This window comes from Cetorhinus maximus, chromosome 11, assembly GCF_964194155.1.
Source record: "Cetorhinus maximus chromosome 11, sCetMax3.hap1.1, whole genome shotgun sequence".
Classification (NCBI taxonomy): Eukaryota; Metazoa; Chordata; class Chondrichthyes; order Lamniformes; family Cetorhinidae; genus Cetorhinus; species Cetorhinus maximus.
The window spans coordinates 23335728-23347785 of NC_135889.1; the positions used below are offsets into that span (position 1 = coordinate 23335728).

General features: G+C 49.3%; 1 protein-coding gene across 1 annotated transcript in view; it reads left to right on the forward strand.

The window, feature by feature from the left end:
• Positions 1 to 12058, forward strand: part of c11h21orf58 (chromosome 11 C21orf58 homolog) — a 265111-nt gene that overhangs the window by 69756 nt on the left and 183297 nt on the right. The window lies entirely within an intron of this gene.

Sequence of the window (12058 nt, forward strand, 5' to 3'; positions counted from 1 at the left end):
ACATCCACGGACATGCGATGCGCCAACTCCTGTGGAATCACCCAGAACACTCCTCCGCCACCCAGCACGTCCCCAATCCTGGTCACCCAGCAGCCACAGCCCTCCTTTCTGCCAACCACTGAAAACGGTGGAGCTGCAGATTCCTGAGCAGCTGCTCTCTGCCGATAGCCACTACTCTTGACAGCGGAGGGGTGCGTTGTGAGGCAACCATGTTCCAGAATTTGATCAGGTCCAAGTAAAAGACGAGCAATGCCTGCAAGGAGACATGAAAGCCCCTCAGGTCTACAAACAGGAGTTGCACGTCATAATTCAGGCCGTGCACCTAGTGGAAGAAATACGTCGCCAGGGCACACCATCTCGGAGGGGGCTCGGCGTAAAGGTATTGCTGCAGGGCCTGAAGACAGAAAGTCACCACCTGGGCATGTAGGCACACCAGCGCCTGACCATCCTCCCTAAGCGGGAGACTCAGAACCTCAGCAGCGACCCAGTGCAGCCTTTTCTCCCAGAAGAAGTCAACAAGCATTCTCTGGATTTTTGTGACAAAATCCAGGGGAGGGGTCAAAGTGACCAGCTGGTACTACAACATGGCGGCAATCAGCTGGTTTCGGACCAGCGCTCGACCCCAGTAAGACAGCACTCGGAGCAGTCCTGTCCCGCGCCGCAGGCGAGTGGTGACTTTGGCCTCCAGCTCCCGCCAGTTCGCCAGCCAGGATTCCTCAGCAGGGCAGAGGTGGACTCCCTGGTAGAGGAAGCTGGTCCTACTCCAGGTGAAAGACCTGAGCTCTTCGAGTAGGGGATCCATCTGCCACTGACTGACCAGGAGTCCAGAACACTTGCCTCAGTTGATCCTGGCAGAGGATGCAGCAGAGTAGACCTCCTGGCACTCGGATTTCCTCCACAGGTCAGCTGGGTTGGTGAACATGAGGAGCATGTCATTGGCGTAAGCCAAGAGGACCACCCCGATGCCCGGCCCATGCAGAACCAATCCGACAACCTCCTCCGCAAGAGGCGCATGAAAGACTCTACGCAGATAGAATACAATTGGCCAGACAGGGAACAGCCTTGACGCACTCCTCTCCCAAAGCGAAGGGACCCGTTAACCTTAATTAGACACTCTGCAGCAGCGTACAGAAGTCCGGGCGATGAAATGCGTCCCGAACACGAATGCTCGCAGAGTCCCAAATAAATTTTCGTGATGCACCCGCTCGAATGCCTTCTCCTGATCACAATACAGGAAGGCACTCGATAGACCAGTCCTCTGGGAGACGTGGATGACGTCCCAGACCAGATGGATATTATCAAAGATGATACAGCCCGGGATCATGTAGGACTGGTCAGGGTGGATCATGTGGTCCAGCACGGTGCCAAGGCAAGAAGACATTGCCCTGGTAAAGATCTTGTAATCCATGCTGAGGAGGGAGACCAGGCACAGTTTTTAAGAAGGTGGAGATTCCCCCCTTTGGCAGCAGGGCAATCACGGCCCTGTGACATGAGAGGGGCATCTCCCCGGTAATGACACTCTCCCCCAGGACCCCCGCATAGTCGTTCCCCAGGACGTCCCAGAACACCATGAAGAACTCCATGATCAGTCTGTCCAGCCCCAGGGACTTGCCCCAGAGAGGCTGTCGAGGGCGCCGGTCAGCACCCCGAGACTTATAGGGGAGTCAAGTTTTCCAGCGCCCTCTGGGCCAACCTGCGGCAGGTCCTCCCACAAAAATCTGCAAGCATGCTCACTGGACAGATCCAGAGAGAACAGGGCATTGTAATAGACTCGGGCAATGGCCCTGATGCCCTCTGGATCCGAGACAAGGGATCCATTGTTGGCCAGCAGTGCAAGGAGCTGCTGATGGACCTTGTGCCTTTTTTCCAGCGAATAGAATAAGGGGGAGAAGCGTTCCAGGCCTAGGAGGAACTGGATCAGCGACTTCATATACATACTGAGGGACCCGATGAGTTGCAGGTCCCGCAGCGCGCCCTTCTTCATTTCGTATGCCAGCCGCAGGGCCAGGTCCGCGTCAGGCTGACGGAGGCATGCCTCCAGTTCGAGCACCTCCTTCTCAGAATCACACAGTGCAGAAGAGGCCCTTCAGCCCATCGAGTCTGCACTGACATGTGAGAAACACCTGACCTACCCACCTAATCCCATTTACCAGCACTTGGCCCATAGCCTTGAATGTTATGACGTGCCAAGTGCTCATCCAGGTACTTTTTAAAGGATGTGCGGCAACCTGCCTCCACCACCCTCCCAGGCAGTGCTTTCCAGACCGTCACCACCCTCTGGGTAAAAATGTTTTTCCTCTCATCCCCCCTAAACCTCCTGCCCCTCACCTTGAACTTATGTCCCCATGTGACTGACCCTTCAACTAAGGGGAACAGCTGCTTCCTATCCACCTTGTCCATGCCCCTCATAATCTTGTACACCTCGATCAGGTCGTCCCTCAGTCTTCTCTGCTCCAACGAAAACAACCCAAGTCTATCCAACCTCTCTTCATAATTTAAATGTTTCATCCCAGGCAACATCCTAGTGAGTCTCCTCTGCACCCCCTCCAGTGCAAACATTCTTCCTATAATGTGGCGAACAGAACTGCACACAGTACTCCAGCTGTGGCCTTGCCAAGGTTCTATACAACTCCAACATGACCTCCTTACTTTTGTAATCTATGCCTCGATTGATAAAGGCAAATGTCTCATGTGCCTTTTTCACCACCCCACTAACATGCCCCTCCGCCTTCTGAAATCTATGGACACACACGCCAAGGTCCCTTTGTTCCTCAGAACTTCCTAGTGTCATGCTGTTCATTGAATACTTCCTTGTCAAATTACTCCTTCCAAAGTGTATCACCTCACACTTTTCAGGGTTAAATTCCATCTGCCACTTAGCTGCCCATTTGACCATCCCGCCTAAATCTTCCTGTAGCCCAAGACACTCAACCTCACTGCTAACCACCTGGCCAATCTTTGTGTCATCTGCAAACTTACTAATCCTACCCCCCACATAGTCATCTATGTCATTTATATAAATGACGAATAATAGGGGACCCAGCATAGATCCCTGTGGTACGTCACTGGAAAGTCACGAAAGCATCCTTTCATCATCACCCTCTGTCTCCTACAACTAAGCCAATTTTGAATCCACCTTATCAGATTACCCTGTATCCCATGTGCATTTACCTTCTTCATAAGTCTCCTGTGGGACCTTGTCAACGGCTTTGCTGAGGTCCATATAAACTATATCAACTGCACTACCCTCATCCACACACCTGGTCACCTCCTCAAAAAATTCAATCAAATTTGTTAGGCATGACCTCCCTCTGACAAAGTCATGCTGACTATCCCTGATCAAACCTTGCCTCTCCAAGTGGAGATAGATTCTCTCCTTCAGAATTTTCTCCAATAGTTTCCCTACCACTGACGTGAGACTTACTGGACTGTAGTTCCCTAGCTTAGCTCGACAATCCTTCTTAAATAGTGGAGCCACATTAGCTGTTCTCCAGTCCTCTGCAACTTCCCCTGTGGCCAGAGAGGAATTAAAAATTTATATCAGAGCCCCTGCGATCTCCCTTGCCTCCCTCAGCAGTCTGGGACACAAATCATCCGGACCTGGATATTTGTCCACTTTTAAGCCTGCCAACACCTCCAATACCCTTGTCACTCCCGATATCAATTTGCTCAAGAACCTCGCAGTCTCTCTCCCCGAGTTCGATACCTTCATCCTCGTTCTCTTGGGTGAAGACGGACGTGAAGTATTCATTCAACACTCTACCGATGTCCTCTGGCTCCATCCATAGATTGCCCCCCTTGGTCCCAAATGGGCCCTACTCTTTCCCTGGTTATCCTCTTCCCATTGATATACTTATGGAATATCTTGGGATTTTCCCTACTTTCACCAGCCAGAGCTTTCTCACACCCCCTCTTTGTTCTCCCAATTGCTTTCTTAAGCTCAACCCTGCACTTTCTGTACTCCACTAATGCCTCCGCTGATTTGCTTCCCTTGTACCTGCTAAAAGCCTCTCTTTTCCTTCTCATCGTATCCTGAATATCTCTGGTCATCCACGGTTCTCTGGGCTTGTTACTCCTTCCTATCACCCTAGAAGGAACATGTTGAGCCTGTACCCTCCCCATTTCCTTTTTGAATGCCCCCCCACTGCTTCTCTGTAGATTTCCCCATAAGTAGCTGTTCCCAGTCGACCTTGGCCAGATCCTGCCTTATTTTACTAAAATATGCTCTCCCCCAATCCAAAACATTTTTTTGCAACTTGTCTATTTCTTTGTCCATAACAAGCTTAAATTGTACCATGTTGTGGTCACTATCACTAAAATGCACCCCCACCACCACCTCAGCAACCTGTCCAGCTTCATTCCCCAGAATTAGGTCCAGCACTGCGCCGTCCCTTGTTGGACCCTCTACATATTGACCTAAAAGGTTCTCCTGCACACATTTCAAGAAATCCACTCCATACAAGCCCTTAACACTATGTCTATCCCAATTAATGTTGGGAAAATTGAAATCACCTAATATAATTACCCTATTGTTATTGTTTTTACACACCTCTGCAAATTGTGCACATATTTGCTCCTCAATTTCCCACTGACTATCTGGGGATCTATAATAAACACCTAACAATGTGGCTGCCCCTTTTCTATTCCTAAGCTCTAACCACAAAGCTTCATTCGATGCCCCCTCCAAGATATCATCTCTCCTTACTGCAGTAACTGACTCCTTAACTAATAACGCAATGCCTCCTCCTCTTTTATCCCCTCCCCTGTCTCGCCTGAAGATTCTGTATCCCGGAATGTTGAGCAGCCAATCCTGCCCCTTCCTCAACCACGTCTCAGTGATTGCTACTATATCACAATTCCACGTGTCAATCCTCACCCTTAACTCATCCGTTTTACCTGTAATAATCCTGGCATTAAAGTAGAGGCCATCCAGCCTTGCCTTACTCTGTTGAAACATAATGCAGCTGTTCCCTCTGACTTGGTTGTTTTACTGTATTATGATGTGTCCCTATTCTGCTAACATTTTGTGTCCCCTCCCCCTGCCGAATTAGTTTAAACTCCTCCCAACAGCACTAGCAAACCCACCCGCAAGGATGTTAGTCCCGCTCTGCTTCAGATGTAGACTGTCCCGTTGTACAGGTCCCACCTTCACCAGAAACAGTCCCAGTGATCCAGGAATCTAAAACCCTCCCTCCTGCAACAACTCTTCAGCCACTTATTCATCTGCGCTATTCTCCTATTTCTGAGCTTGCTAGCACATGGCACTGAGAGTAAGCCAGAGATTCCAACCCAAAAGGTCTTGCTTTTCAGTCTGCTGCCTAACTCCCTGAATTCTTGATGCAAGACCTCATCCCTCTTTCTACCTATGTCATTGGTACCAACATGTACCATGACCTCTGCCTTATCACCCTCCCCCTTCAGGATGCCCTGCAGCCGTACAGTGACATCCCAGACCCTGGAACCAGGGAGGCAACACACTATCCTGGAGTCAAAACAAAAACAGAAATACCTGGAAAAACTCTGCAGGTCTGGAAGCATCGGCGGAGAAGAGCAAAGTTGACGTTTCGAGTCCTCATGACCCTTCAACAGAACTAAGTAGAAATAGGAAAGGGGTGAAATATAAGCTGGTTTAAGGAGGGGGGTGGGGAAGAAGGGGGGGTGGGGGGGTTGTTGGGACAAGCAAGTAGTGATAGGAGGAGATAACCAAAAGATGTTACAGACAAAAGAACAAAGGTGTTGAAGGTGGTGATATTATCTAAAAGAATGTGCTAATTAAGAGTGGAGAGAAGGACAAGCAAGGTAGCTCTAGTGGGGGTGGGGTGGAATAAACGATGGGTGGAATACTTTTAAAAATAATGGAAATAGGTGGGAAAAGAAAAATCTATATAAATAATTGGAAAAAACAAAAGGGAGGGGGAAGAAACGGAAAGGGGGTGGGGATGAAGGAGGGAGTTCAAGATCTAAAGTTGTTGAACTCAATATTCAGTCCAGAAGGCTGTAAAGTGCCTAGTCGGAAGATGACGTGCTGTTCCTCCAGTTTGCGTTGAGCTTCACTGGAACAATGCAGCAAGCCAAGGACAGACATGTGGGCAAGAGAGCAGGGTGGAGTGTTAAAAAGGCAAGCGACAGGGAGGTCTGGGTAATGCTTGCGGATAGACCGAAGGTGTTCTGCAAAGCGGTCACCCAGTCTGCGTTTGGTCTCTCCAATGTAGAGGAAACCGCATTGGGAGCAACGAATGCAGTAGACTAAGTTGGGGGAAATGCAAGTGAAATGCTGCTTCACTTGAAAGGAGTATTTGGGACCTTGGACGGTGGGGAGAGAGGAAGTGAAGGGGCAGGTGTTGCATATTTTGCGTTTGCATGGGGAGGTGCCGTAGGTGGGGGTTGAGGAGTAGGGGATGATGGAGGAGTGGACCAGGGTGCCACGGAGGGAACGATCCCTATGGAATGCCGCCGGGGGGGTGAAGGGAAGATGTGTTTGGTGGTGGCATCATGCTGGAGTTGGCGGAAATGGCGGAGGATGATCCTTTGAATGTGGAGGCTGGTGGGGTGATAAGTGAGGACAAGGGGGACCCCTTTATGTTTCTGGGAGGGAGGAGAAGGCGTGAGGGCGGATGCATGGGAGATGGGCCGGACACGGTTGAGGGCCCTGTCAACTACCGTGGGTGGAAAACCTCGGTTAAAGAAGGAGGACATGTCAGAGGAATTGTTTTTGAAGGTAGCATCATCAGAACAGATGTGACGGAGGCGAAGGAACTGAGAGAATGGGATGGAATCCTTACAGGCAGCGGGGTGTGAGGAGCTGTAGTTGATGTAGCTGTGGGAGTCGGTAGGCTTGTAATGGATATTGGTGGACAGTCTATCACCAGAAATTGAGACAGAGAGGTCAAGGAAGGGAAGGGAGGTGTCAGAGATGGACCATGTGAAAATGATGGAGGGGTGGAGATTGGAAGCAAAATTAATAAATTTTTCCAGGTCCTGACGAAAGCATGAAGCAGCACCGAAGTAATCATCGATATACCGGAGAAAGAGTTGTGGGAGGGGTCCGGAGTAGGACTGGAACAAGGAATGTTCCACATACCCCATAAAGAGACAGACATAGCTGGGGCCCATGCGGGTACCCATAGCCACACCTTTTATTTGGAGTAAGTGAGAGGAGTTAAAGGAGAAATTGTTCAGTGTGAGAACAAGTTCAGTCAGACGGAGAGTAGTAGTGGATGGGGATTGTTCGGGCCTCTGTTCAAGGAAGAAGCTGAGAGCCCTCAGACCATCCCGGTGGGGGCTGGAGGTGTGGAGGGATTGGACATCCATGGTGAAGAGGAGGCAGTTGGGGCCAGTGAACTGGAAATTGTTGATGCGACGTAAGGTGTCAGAGGAATCACGGATGTAGGTGGGAAGGGACTGGACAAGGGGAGAGAGAAGGGAGTCAAGATAGCAAGAAATGAGTTCCGTGGGGCAGGAACAGGCTGACACGATCGGTCTGCCGGGACAGTCCTGTTTGTGGATTTTGGGTAGGAGGTAGAAGCGGGCCGTCCGAGGTTGGGCGACTATCAGGTTGGAAGCTGTGGAAGGAAGATCTCCAGAGGAGATGAGGTCAGTGACAGTCCTGGAAACAATGGCTTGATGTTCAGTGGTGGGATCATGGTCCAGGGAGAGGTAGGAGGAAGTATCTGCTCCATCGGAGGAGACATGCATCTCTTCCATCTCCTCCTCAGCCAGGTCGTCCCCCATTGTAGCACCAGGTTGTGTAGCACGCAGCAAGCGACGATTATGCGCGACACCCTCAGTGGACTGTATTGCAGTGCTCCACTGGACCTGTCAAGGCACTGGAACCTAATTTTCAAAATGCCTATTGTTTGCTCCAACAAAGTCTGGGTCATGGCATAACCCTTGTTATACCGTACTCTGCTGCAGTCTGAGGCCGCCGCATGGGAATCACCAGCCAGGAGCTCTGTAGGTAGCCCTTGTCCCCGAGGAGCCAACACTGCCACCTCTCTGCACCCTGGAAGATGTCAAGGATCTGAGACCTGCTAAGGATGTAGGAGTCATGGATGCCCCCTGGGAATCATGCACAGATCTGTAGGATGTGTTTGTGGTAGTTGTACAACAAAGGAACATTCAGCGAGTGGAAGCCCTTGCGGCTGACATAGTTGACTGTGTTATGATCTCCAGCTAAGGTTACCACTGGACAAGCTTGATCCCAGGGTTGAACGCAGCTTGATAGATCCTAACTTTTATTTGTTTGCTTAGATATGTGGAGAGGGGTGACCGAACAGAATCACCGGAGTCAGCTGATGAACTTTTAACAAAAGCATAAAAGATTTTTTAAACAAGAAAAGATTAAGTATATTACAATACTCCTTCATCTACAACTATACTATCGAGGGAGTGCAGCAAAGGTTTACCTGACTGATTCCTGGGATGGCGGGACTGACATATGAGGAGAGATTGAGTCGGTTAGGATTATATTCATCGGAGTTCAGAACAATGAGGGGAGATCTCATAGAAACCTATAAAATTCTAACAGCACTAGACAGGGTAGATGTAGGAGGGATGTTCCTGATGTTGGGGGAGTCCAGAACCAGGGGTCACAGTCTGAGGATATTATGAGACCATTTAGGACTGAGATGAGGAGAAATTTCTTCACCTAGAGAGTGATGAGCCTGTGGAATTCGTTACCACAGAAAGTAATTGAGACCAAAACATTGTATGTTTTCAAGAAGGAGTTAGGGATCAAAGGGTATGGGGAGAAAGCGGGAGCAGGCTATTGAGTTGAATGATTAGCCATGATCATAATGAATTGCAGAGCAGGCTCAAAGGGCCGAATGGCCTAGTCCTGCTCCTAGTTTCTATGTTTTTGATGTTCTTCTCCCATGTCATCACATGCCTTCAAGCTGTCTTTCAAGCATTCTCTCTCACTGACTCAGTCATCAACAGTATACCACTGCTTCAACTGCCCATAGCAAGGAGTTACAGACTTTCAGCTGTCTCTTTGGACTTTCTTGCCTCTTGCAAGCTGTTCTAGCTTTAAATCTCCTTTCTGCAGCTTTTGTCTCTTTAAATCTGAAGCTTGGAGCTTTCCTCTCTGTCCCCCACTCTTAACTTCACTTAACAGGACCTTTTCCAGATTCCTGTACTTTCTTTGACTAGAAGGTCTGCTTGGGCCTTTCAACTGTTCCACTCCCCTGGATTTTGGGATCTTTTCTTTAGCTTGGGACTTGCTATCTGTCCCTTTTGCTCCAGTCTCTCTCTGGCAGCTACTTTCAACCAATTTTAACTTGGGACTGGCTATCTGTCCCTTCTAGTTGGCTTCTGTTTGGCAGCTGTCATCAAACTGATCTCAAAACTGCTGTTTCTTTAATTTTTCCATGTGTCTGTGGGAGGGACCTGCCTCTCTGTACCCCTGTTGCTGGGCAACAGCCCAGTTTCTCTACTCTTGTTTGTTTAACTTAGCTGCAACAGTCATAAAACTCTCATTAGAAATGCAGGCACCTTTTAAAGTGAAACGAAAACGCAATTTGACCTTTTCTTAACACACATACAGAAATACAAATCAAACTTAAACGTTAAAGCTAAAACTCATTCCTAAAACCCACAAATACCAATATAACTTATTTAAACTATCTCTATTTCCTCACAACTCCTTGTTGCCACAGAGATCTAAGCACCACATGAGTGCAATGGATGGCACCCAACACCTGTGGAAAACCAAAGATCTGTGCAAATCCCAGCGCTCTTGCTTCCTGACTTTCCTGGTTCCGGGTGAAATGCACAAAATTCTGTGCCTTCACGAAGATTGCATCCGTGACCTCCTGGATACGGTTGTGCATGGAGGCCTGGGAGATCCCGCACAGGTCACCTGTGGAGCCCTGGAAGGAACCACTGATATAAACATTTCAGTGTCGCGGTCACTTTCACGGCCACTGGTAGTGGATGTCCTCCATGTCCCCGTGGTGCCAAATGCAGCAGGTGGCATATGTGACCAACCATTTCCCTAGACATGCGCAGTCTTCGGCAACAGTGGTTCTCAGTCATCTGCAGGAATGACAGGTGTCGTCGATAGACTCTGGGTCTAGCGAGGCACCTACAAGTGACGGCTCACTATGGATCTTCAGCTGCGTGCACAGCAGGCCCTGCCACCCCTTCATATTGAGGGAGGTGCTCCTCCCTTTGCTGAGCCAGGTGCCTCCAACGCACTCTTCTTCTTCTCTGGTCTTTGTAAAGCCATGAGGCATACCGCTAAATCACCAGGCTCCATGATCCTGATGTTCTCCCCCTGCAGGATCAAAGAGGGGAATGTGTGGGTTAGCACGTGTCCTAAAAACCTCTCTTGGTTAAGTCTGAAAGACCCTTCACACATGCTGGCCACCACTTGGATGGCCAGTGTCTGAAACCCGAACATCCTCTGCCCCTCTCAACTTGACTGATAGGCGGCAGCTTTGGCTACTAGACTGCATGCTGTGATCTCAGCTCAGGCGCAGACATTCTAACCTGCACTGCAAGGCTGCGCTGTTAGCTTGAACCATGATGGATACTGGTGCACACCTGAATAAAGACATTGCAAGGGGCTGTGAGCGCCTCCACCAGTGATTGCGCTATGGCCATCTTTCGCAAGGGGATTCTACAACTTGCTCAGTCAACCAATTGTTCTGCTGCCCCCTAAAATGCACATTAATTCGTAGTCTACGTCTGAGGAGTGAAAAGTTCTGGAGCATTTGGTGGCACTTTCATGCTTTTGCGTTGCTTGATTGAGTAGAAAAGCTTCAGAGGTCCAACTCCAAGCATGTCAACGGTCTCAGCTGCAGAAGAATGCTCACTTTTGACAAGCATTTCTAAGTGCGTAGCCGCTTCCCTCACCCTACTCCCTCCCAGGCATGTGCCTGTGTACTTCCTTCAGTCTGTGCTGCCTTGACCTGAACTGGAGTCCTTGTCTCAGCACTGCACCGAAAGCCAGCTAGCCTGTGTGTCCCCCTGCCCTGAGGCCCCCCGCCCCCGCGAATGCACAATGCTTCTTCCTGGATGTCCTACAGACGATGCTCATGTGCCCTATGCAAGGTTGTGTGCCTTCACCTCTGAGTTCCCCTCGAAGTTCAGAGCACCAGGTGCATGTCTTGTTAAGGCAGTGGTGAAGCATGTCGTTCTGAAGTCATGCCAACGTGGGCGGTAAATTTGACGTAGTACGGGTGATTCTGGCAAGCAGGGCTTATAATGAGATGCTAAAGTATTGAAATTAGCTTCCCAACGTGCGGCGGCTTAAACACGGCCCGCCATTGAGAGGTGGAGCGGACAGTCGTAAACTGGTTTTACAATGGCATAAAACCAATTCTTGGCCTTCTCGCCATATTGTCCTCCCCCCGCCCCCCCACCACGACACCTGACGCCGATGGGAGCAGAAAATTCCAGCCCTGCATCCGGCAGCTTTGACTTCAGTTTTCCTGCTTGCCCTCGCAGAGTCAGCCTTGCTCTGACTCCAACTCCTAAAATCATCATTAGAACCCTCAGGCTCTGCTTTTTGTATTTCTTTCATTATGCTTCCTCTAAAAGCAATATCTCAAAAAAATTGACAAAATAGCTAAGATTACCTGAAATATAGGACCATAGAAAAGTTACAGCAGAGAAGGAGGCCATTCAGCCCATCGTGTCTGTGCCAGTTGAAAATTAAAAAAAATGTCCATTTTAAACCCACCTTCCAGCACTTGCTCCATAGCTTTGCAGGTTACAGAACCTTAGGTGCAGATCCAGGTGCCTTTTCAATGAGTTGAGGGTTTCTGCTTCCAGCATTTGGATAAAAATCCCTCACATCCACTTGCTTAGCATGATAAGGTTTTGCAACATGGTGGGTGAACTGGCTGCGCATGCATGAACGGGATCTCATTATTTTGAATGAACACCATTACGACATAAAATAATGAATCCACTGCAAGAACAGGCTGACCCTCCCTCTCCCACTGAAAATTGTAAACCTGTGAGAATGGTGTGGTTACAACTTTCTCTGAACACTTTCAGGGATTGTACATAGACTGGGTATAGGTGCCACTTTTACAGTTCAAAGAGTGAA